The sequence below is a fragment of the Chinchilla lanigera genome, unplaced genomic scaffold (assembly GCF_000276665.1).
Source record: "Chinchilla lanigera isolate Chin_1 unplaced genomic scaffold, ChiLan1.0 scaffold00105, whole genome shotgun sequence".
NCBI classification, from domain to species: Eukaryota; Metazoa; Chordata; class Mammalia; order Rodentia; family Chinchillidae; genus Chinchilla; species Chinchilla lanigera.
In genome coordinates this window covers 3,166,155-3,173,152 of record NW_004955506.1, presented here as the reverse complement: position 1 = coordinate 3,173,152, position 6,998 = coordinate 3,166,155, and the positions used below count along the sequence as shown (strand labels likewise).

Here is a 6,998-nt window from a genome sequence, read left to right as displayed (position 1 = left end):
CTTTGCTTTCTTTTTTAAGAATCCAAAGTTGCCCAAATTAAATCTTTCTGCTATTACTACATATGTCTAAAAAAAAAGAAAAGGAAAAAAGGGGCCTTTTAAAATCAGGTCAAGGGAGAAGAGTCTGAAAGTCATCAAATTAGTCCTCTTAGCTCCAAATGAAATGAAAATTAAAAACAAAACTGTTGGTTTCCAATAGCAAACAAACCAAAATCAAGCATCGCTCTCCCTCCCCTCCCCTACCCCCACCCCGAACACCAACAACAAGTGAGAAACACGGCTAGAGCCCCACATGTCATGTCCCGCTGAGCTGGGCCTGACCCCAGGCTCTGTGGTGGCCTCCCGTCCAGTGGGCGCAGCACCAGGGACACTTTCCGCTGCAGTAGGGTTCTGCACGGCCGGTGGGGGTGGGGTGGGGTGGGATGCTCAGGATCTTCTTGAGGCTCCTCTGCTTAGCTCCTCACCAGCCTATCCTCTCCTGGCCAAGGGCTCCCATCAAGAGTGGCCCCTACTCAGCCGTGGTCAGTAAATTGTCCTTTTCTTCTCGGCTCTCTGTTCTACTCTCATCATCTTCAGTCTCCCCTTCCTCCCCACTGAGCTTGTCGTGGGCCCATTTGGGGCTGGTACTGGATTTCCAGAACATGAACCGGCCCCGACCCCGGGGGAAGGCTCCTCGGCCTTGGCTGTGGCTCACCACTTATCACTGCCTTTGCCTTCTCGGTCATGGTGCAAGTAATACTTCTTGCTTTTGGGTGTATACTCTGGATCCCATTCTTCTTCCCAGTTTTGCTTTTGAAAATCATTGTTACTTTTGTTGTTGTTACCAGAGTAGGTGCCCCTGCCCCAGCCTCTCCCTCTGGCTGGAAATTGAAAGGTTCCCGAGCTCTGCCGCCTCTTCTTTCACTTGGACCCACGAAGTCTTTGGTCCCCAGTCCTGATTTGTCAAAGCCTGTGGTGCTCTCTTCTCTGTCCTCTGTCTCTTCAGGATACTCTTCCACTTTATAGGAGTGAGATGACTGGGAGGAGGAGGAGGAGGAGGAGGACCTGGGCCAGTCTCATGTTCTCCAATGCTTCTTCTGCTTCTTTGATCCTTTTGTGTTTTCTCTGTTTTCTCAGTTGATCTTTCCCTGGAATGGTTGAGTCTCGGGAATCCACTGATTCTCTTGACTTACCTCATTTAAGATCTCTCTCCTTATGTTTTTTACGAAGTTCAATATCAAGGTGAAGATCAACAGGATCACCTTTGTATTTTCCCTCAGCCTTGTAGCCAGGTTCCTGAAGACTTTTCATTTCGTCATGAGGCAAACCATGTTTTCTGAATATACTGGGGGAAATGTCTATCCTCCTGCGTATCCCTGGGCTTTTCTTGTTTTTAGCTGCCTCCTGTTCAGCTCCTCTCTTTAGGTATTTAGTAAAACGTTCGTACAATGTCATTCCAGAAGATCCCAAGTGATGCTCTTTAACATGGTGAATAATGGTCACTATATACTAAGCAAACAATTCTGAAGGGCTACGCCGAGACTGAGACGATTGTATGTGCTGGAAAATGGAACGAAACTCCTGTTCCTTTTTGCTGCTATGAACTAGATCCCGACAAAGCTTCTGTTCCTGAGCCAATAAGCCACTGGGTCGTGCGAGGTCCTCATCAAATGAGTCCATTCGTACATTGACCTGGGCCTCTCGAGTAATGGAAAATGAAGACTTTCCCGAGGAAAAGTCTCCTTTGGCTCCCAGCTTTTCACGGCTCTCAAAGGTCTTCCTGGGGGGAGGTGATGATCTTTTCTCCTGCACTGCCTTGTAAGCAGTCACTCGGAAATTCTCGGGCACAAACCCCCGGTGCCCGCTTTCGCTCCTTGTGACCCCTCCTCGCTCTTCCTTTTTGGATCTCTCAGTGAAAGACTCTTCCTCCAACTCCCCTGCTTTCCTCTGCTTTCCTTCCCTGCATACATCAGGCCCTCCCACTTGCCTGACTTGTCTTCCTCCTGGTTTTTACTTGCCCCAGGTCTGACTTTTGACACAAATTTGGGTTCATCATCAAACTCAGATTCCTTCCTTCCCTTAGTTTTGTCCTTATCTTGATCATCCATTCCTCCTTGTGGAAGTCTGCTATCTTCCTCTCAAAGTCATCATGGAGCTCATACCTTCTGGGTGACTGACTGCCCCAAAGGGCTTCTCAGTATCAGTCTTGGAAGCAGATGAATCCGATTGAACTTTTGCATCTGTGTCAGAGAAGCTCCCTTTCTCCTTCACTTTCTCTTTACCAGAATTTGTCTGTTTCTGCTCCTTATCTTTCCCATTCCCCGTCTTCTGGTCTTCTAGATACCTCTTTGTATAGGCTGCTCCTTCTTCTGAGATGAGCCGTAAGTGGAGCCAGCGGCTGGTGGACTCTTACCCACAGGGTATTTTTTGGACGGACTCAAAGACGCAAAGCCATGGTCGAACTGACTTTGGTGGCTCCCAGACTGGTACCCAGCACCACTGTGCAGGGATGAGCCCATCTGGGATGTGCTGGAAAGCAGAGGGCTAGGTTTTGGCACAGGGCTAGGGCGGGGTGACCGCCGCCTGACCACCACAGACTGAAGAGGGCTCTTGGGAGCTGGGCTTTGCTCCCGGGGACTCAGGTCAGAAACTGCTGAGGCCCGTGGTGCAGAACCAGTGCTGTAGGTGGGAGCATCTGGCCATGGCCTCGAGCTCTCAGATGTTTTTGTATCTTGAGAGGCACCTCCAGAGAATGTCTGATCCTTGGCCTCATCTCCCTGGTTATCCCCAGCAGCTTGAGATGGCCAGCTATCCTTGGAAGAGCACTTTTTCTCCTTTGCAGATTTGCGCTTAGAAGATTCAATTCGGCTGTGGTTGGAGGAAGAACAAGAGGATGAGGAGCACCTTGACCTGTCAGAAGATGACTTATCTGAGTTTCTAGAATGGCTCCTGGACCTTGGTGAAGCAGACCTTCTCCTTGGGGACCAAGATCGAGAATGGCCCGGATGAGGACTATTTACTTCCCAATAGTTCTGCCAATTACAGCGGTAGTTTCCACAGCCTCTGCTGTTATATGTCTATCCCATGGATAGAAGCCTCTGTTGCACCGGTGGAAATAACAGGGCCTCCTGTAGCCTCTGTTGTGACCTCAGAAATCTCGATTCTCATACCCTCTGGGGTGATTCCTTTCTCTGTTATGAGCTGGAGAATAAGATCTGGAATGAGACCTAGAACTCAGCCTGCGCTTCCTTGGTCGAGAGACAGATTGGCTTAGGGATCGTGACATCGAAAATGAATGAAAGTGAGATCTTGATGCCGATCTTGAGTGAGGAGAGTGAGATCCAGACTTGGATTTTTTTGTTTTTGACATGTGTGAAGAAAAGTTCACCTTTCAATTACATCTTGTCAGAACAGTGATTCACTTTGCACCAGACCCAGACACTGCTGTCAAAGAACACTGGCGGTACCACTGGCTTCCCCAATTCACAAAGTCAGGATATAATCCCAGGCCCACCGCAGCGACCAGAAATGTGATTCTAAACAGGGCCAGAGGGGAGACCGTGGGATTTAGGTCAACACTGACTTTGTCCTGGTGGAGCTGTGATTATTCCACACAAAGCTCCACGTGCAGCCAGAGCTCTGTCCTGATGTTTGTGAGGCTGAAACAGCAGTGCTGGCTCCGAAGCAGGAAAGTACTTCGGCAAGGAAAGGAAAATGGGAGAACATGGCCTCGTCAGTGCCTGCCGAATCCGCTCTCACTCGCCCGGGGTTCAGTGCACTCCTCTCTTGCTCGTCTTTATTTTGAAAGCTTCCAGTGTGAAAATATCAGAGGGAAAGCACCCCATCTCCCATTCACATGATGGGGCACCCTGGAAACTCTCCTGCAAAAGCGGGCTCACCCTTTGTCCCGAGCCCCACCTTCTCTCTTTCTTGGGAGTGGGCACTGGGGAAGTCCCCGGTGTAACTGCAGCTGCTCTCTGGTTCCCATGAGCACAGCCAGTGGGCTGTCCCCGAAACACAGCTGCTGGGCCCCAGTGAACCGGATGCCTCTCTTCCTCTCTCCTGGGCTTTCAGGCCTCCTTGAAAATTGCACCCATAATGGGCTCTCCCAGAGACCCTCTACTAAGCCCCCGCACACCTCTCTGTGCTGGGCAAACAGTGGCCTCCAAGAGGCCTACCTCCTCATCCCTGGAACCAGGACCATGGTGCCTCACAGGGCAGGTGAGGTTCAGGACTCTGAGATGGTAGGTTGTCACTCTGGGGCTCCTATGCAAGGGGACGGGGCTCAGGGAAGGTATGACCACAGGAACAAGGGTTGGAGAGAGGCGACGTAGTAGCTGGAGACCCCAGACCTGGGGGTGGGGTGGCCGCTAGAAGCCGGGGAAGTGGAACAAACAGATCCTCCCGCCCTGAAACCTCTAGAAGAAAGGAAGCATCCTGGCTGACTAGCTCAGTGAGATGTGTGGGACTTCAATCTCCAGAACTCTAATAAGTTTGCAATTTTTTTTTTTTTTCAGATGGAGTCTCACTATTCAGTTCAGGATGGACTTGAATCCACTATGTAGCCTGGACTAGCCTCAAATTCACAGCAATCCTCCTGCCTCAGCCTTATGAGAGCTGGGATTACAGGTGTAATTTGCATTATTTTCAAATAGTAAGGTTGTGTCCATTTGCTACAGCAGCCACAAGGAGCTCCTGTGCCCTCCGAGGTACAAGAAAAAGCTCAGGGAAGCCAGAGGAGTCCAGAGAGTCACCCCAGCCTTCGAGAGCAGGAGTCACCTTAGGACCTCCCTGTCCTCATGGCCTTCCTGCACCCCCTGCCCCAGTGAGGCCACCCCTGTGGGACAGGTTGCCCTACATCTCCGCTAGGTAGAGGCCTTCTCCGTCCCACTGGTGTGGTGACTGTCCTAGGTGCTCTATGTCCTAGATAAGGAAGTGAGCACAACCTGCAGCTGTACATGTGAAAGCACAGATTAGCAGAGATGCCCCCTCGGGGAAGGAGCAGGCAGTGAAGAGCTCACATTCTGAAGAAGCCAGGGGTCAGAGCCTTCGCGGAGTCTTCACAGGGAAGGAGGAGACCTTTGGTTTTAGTCATTTTTGTGTTTTGTTTCTGGTTTGGTTTGGTCTCAGATTTTGGTTTTTTTTTGTGTTTTGAGGCAGGGTCTCTCTATGTAGCCCAGGCTGGCCTTGAACTCACTATGTACCCCAGACTGGACTCAAACTCATGGTAATCCTCCTGCCTCAGCCTCCAGAGTGCTGGGATTGCAGGTGTGTACTGCTGTGCCAGCAGGAGCAGCTCTTTGAACTGATGCAGAGATTCACTCCAATCAGGGCCCAGTCTCCTCCTGTCCACGCGGTTGGGGGAGCTGTTTCTATTGTTATATGGATTTTGTGGAGCTATCATGGTGCCCAAAGCCTGGGGCAAGAGAGGAGGTCAAAACCACAGTGCAAATGAGATTGTAATTAATAATAATTAAGTTGGTGTTATCTAGGTCAGGCCTTGGACCAATACAATCTGGGTTTGTTTTTTTTTTTTTATACTACCTGGAATCGAACTCAAGACCTTGCACTTTCCAGGCAGGTGCTTGTGCCATGGAGCTATATCCCCAACCTCAGCTGGTATTAATTTTGGATGTTTGACATATTCTATAGAGTAAGCATACCCAGGTGTGGCCTAGTTGTCAGAACCGGACGCTCTCTGTGGTTTGGAGGGCGAGCTCTGGCTTTCCCGCTCTGCACCTCAGCAGCCCACCTCCCTGGTCTTATTCTCTCTCTGCCTCCTGCCTCACCTCTGCCACCTCCCCAGGCTGCAGTCCCACAGCGCACAGCAGACAGGGCCCCACCGTGTGTTCCTATTCTCCTGGCTCCACTCTCTGCCCACCCACCCAGCTGCCTTGGCCTGCTGGGCCCTCAGAGCTCGGGTCTGCCCGCTGTTACATGCACATGTACTTCACAGGCAGTTATAGCTGTGGCCTTGATTGTCAGAGGGCCTGAAATCTAAGTGGACCGAGGACCCAGGCTCTAGCAACATTGCCCCACCCCGGCTCCCGGGCTAAAACGTGACTCTACCTGAATAGGCTCTTCATCCACACTGATACAGAGTCCATGATTTAGCATCCTCTTATCTAACCCAGATTAGATGTGGACGACAAAACAACATTCTCGGCTGGCAAACACTTCCTGCAGTCACCAAAGTCCCCTCCCCACACCAAGCCCTTCCAGATACCCAGGGTCGCACCATGGCCCCAGAGCTCAGAGGTGGCACTGGGGGCATCTGGTGGACTCTAAGTCTCTGAGTGTTCAACAGCAGGGTCCTTCATGCCCACCAGTCCCCATCACGTGTGGATTCCTAGGCCTGAGCTAGACTGGGGGTGCAGAGCGGGTACAGACTCCCTGTTATACCCCAATCCTTTCAGACAGCAGAAGGAAACACTTGCCTCTCCCTACACCCTTCAGTCAGTAGGTGCCAAATAAAGGTGAGGAGAGCATGTGGTAGCCTGGGAAGACAACAGAGGTGGAGAAGGAGACGATCTCCCTGAGGCAGGACAAATACAAAGTTTTGCCACCAAGACAGAGCAAAGGAAGGGAAGCCATGGGCCGCAACTCCAGCCTCCAGCAGGAGATTCTGCAGATGTCCAGGGCCTGGGGCTCAGACACACGAACCTCTGCCTCACTCCTTGGATGATCTCTCCCTCCCCACCCACACAGATCCTGGGAACCCAGAGTGCAGGTTCCGGACTCCATAGAGCTACATCTCCCACTGAGCCTCTGCCAACACTCTGACTTCCCCCAACGCCCCTCTGAATGGACCCAGGAGCTGTTGGCCATGACAGCAAGACAATCCACAAGGATGACCATGGGTCAACATAAAGGAGGTATCTACCCAGGGACAGTCCAAAGGGACACTGTCCTGCCCCATGAGGCCCTGTGCCCCAGTGGGATAGTCCAGGTGGTGATAGGCTGGCTGTGCCTCATCTGCCCAGCACGGCCAAAGGTAGCCCCTTATCTGTCATTCTTCA

At 51.5% G+C, this 6,998-nt stretch overlaps 1 pseudogene; it reads right to left on the bottom strand.

Annotated features, from left to right (window-relative positions):
- Positions 1-508: 508 nt before the first annotated feature.
- LOC102023825 lies at positions 509-3,349 on the bottom strand (annotated as a pseudogene).
- Positions 3,350-6,998: the final 3,649 nt, after the last annotated feature.